The 2255-nt window shown below is 52.3% G+C and overlaps 1 pseudogene; it reads left to right on the top strand.

The window, feature by feature from the left end:
• The first annotated feature begins 607 nt into the window (after positions 1–607).
• LOC113223187 lies at positions 608–1629 on the top strand (annotated as a pseudogene).
• The last annotated feature ends 626 nt before the right edge of the window (positions 1630–2255 follow it).

The raw sequence follows: 2255 nt of genomic DNA, 5'->3' as shown, positions 1-2255 counted from the left end.
GGAATTGGCACTGTGGACCCTGGCCCCGATTTAGAAAGACATCTGCTAAGGAAGTTGTTCAGGTGGGCAGTGAGGGCGTTGTGCTTTGGAAAGATGCTCAGGCTGCACTAGGAAGCCCCCTGGCTTGGGGAGAGACTCCAGGAGACCCCGTCAGCATTTGATAGTGGATTCGAGTGACGCAGGGGGGACTTGAACTGTGATCTCCGTCATGGGAACCCGGAGGAGGTCGATGGCATTTTGCGGTTGATGTGCGAAGGAGAGAGAGAAGAACCAGAAAGGTTGCTTGTTGGGGGAAGTGCCGTGTCTGCTCCTCCGCTCCTTTTCCCTTTTCTTCTCCCCTTAGGAGTGGTTTATGGTTCCTTTTGTTTTATTCTTTTATTTGTACACTGGCGTTGGAGTTTGTTTTTTTTGGCTTTTTTTTTTTTTTTTGAGAAAAGTCTTGCTCTGTCACCCAGGCTGGAGTGCAGTAGCTCAACCTTAGCTTACTGCAACCTCCACCTCCTGGGTTCAAAGGGTTCTCTTGCCTCAGCCTCCTGAGTAGCTGGGATTACAGGTGCACACCACCATGCCCGGCTAATTTTTCTATTTTTAGTAGAGACGGGTTTTGGCCATGTTGGCCAGGCTGGTCTCGAACTCCTGACCTCAGGTGATCTGCCTGCCTTGGTCTCCCAAAATGTTGGGATTACAGGCGTGAGCCACCGCGTCCAGCCAGAGTTTCTTTTCTGTACACAGAGTAAAGAGGACAAATAGGTGAAGGGATAAATGACAGGCTGGAATCCCACTTCCCCCGCTGTCCCAGGGCATTGGATATTGACGGATAGGAGGACGCAAACCACTCACAGAGCCAGGAAGAAATGAATGCGTTGGTATTGCCAGGAGAAGAGGCCGGCCCGGCTAAAATATGCTATGACGATAGTTAGGAGGTGCTGATGGAGAGAAAGGAACACAGAAAGGGAGAGGTCACATCTTGGAAAAGGAAGATTGTGGAGAGGGGGAATGAGGTTCTGGGGAAGGGCTACACCTCAGAGAAGGGACCTCAGTGTTGGGGTAGCTATACTCATTTGGAAATGGCGGGGTGGAGGGATATTCGAAGATCGGATGCAAATCCGAGAAGCCGGAGGAAGGGTTTTCAGTGATGCTCCCAGGATGGTGGACTCCAGATGGGATCTTTGGAGGGGATGTGTCTAGGTGGGCTGGTTCCGGAGGGTCTTTTTTGTGCCAGGCAGAGAACTGTCCCAAAGAGCAGAGAGTAGAGGGGCCAGCAGCTTCAGGGCTGCGGCCAGACTGTGACCAGGGCTCAGATCCCAGAGGACCCATAGGAGAGGCAGGGACTGTTCATTCACTTTGCAAGAGACCAGGAGAGTCCTGAGGGAGATGCTGACAACTCACAAAAAGACCAAGAATAGCCGGGAGTGGCGGCTCGAGCCTCTGATGCCGGTAGTTTGAGAGGTGGAGACAGGAGGATCATGTGAGCCCAGTGGTTCGAGAACAACCTGGGCAACATAGAGAGACCCTGTTTCTCCAAAGATTTCAAAAATCAGTTGAGCATGGTGGCATGTGCTAGTCCCAGCTCCTCAGGAGACTGAGGCAAGAGGATTGCTTGAGCCCAGGAATTAGAGGCTTCAGTGAGCTGTGATCACGCCACTGCACTCCATCCTGGGGAGCAGAGCTAGACTCTGTCTCAGAAAAAAAAAAAAAAATGTGTGGGGTGGCCAGGCGCAGTAGGTCAAGCCTATAATCCCAGCACTTTGGGAGGCCGAGACGGGCGGATCACAAGGTCAGGAGATCGAGACTATCCTGGCTAACACGGTGAAACCCCGTCTCTACTAAAAAAATACAAAAAACTAGCCAGGCGAGGTGGCGGGCGCCTGTAGTCCCAGCTATTCGGGAGGCTGAGGCAGGAGACTGACATGAACCCGGGAGGCAAAGCTTGCAGTGAGCTGAGATCCGGCCACTGCACTCCAGCCTGGGCGACAGAATGAGACTCCGTCTTAAAAAAAACAAAAAAATGTGTGGGTGCCAAGACTCAAGACTGTGGGAGCTGGTGAGGCACAGTGGCTGATGTCTGTAATTTCAGCACTTTGGGAGGCCAAGGTGGGTAGATCACCTGAGGTCAGGTGTTCAGGACCAACCTGGCCAACATGGCAAAACCCCATCTCTACTAAAAACACAAAAATTAGCCAGGCGTGGTGGTTCACCTCTGTAATCCCAGCTGCTTGGAGGCTGAGGCAGGCGAATCACTTGAACCTGGGAGG

Source organism: Piliocolobus tephrosceles, unplaced genomic scaffold (assembly GCF_002776525.5).
Source record: "Piliocolobus tephrosceles isolate RC106 unplaced genomic scaffold, ASM277652v3 unscaffolded_39687, whole genome shotgun sequence".
Lineage (NCBI taxonomy): Eukaryota > Metazoa > Chordata > Mammalia > Primates > Cercopithecidae > Piliocolobus > Piliocolobus tephrosceles.
The sequence above is the reverse complement of the archived record's forward strand: the minus strand, read 5'-3'. Positions and strand labels throughout refer to the sequence as shown.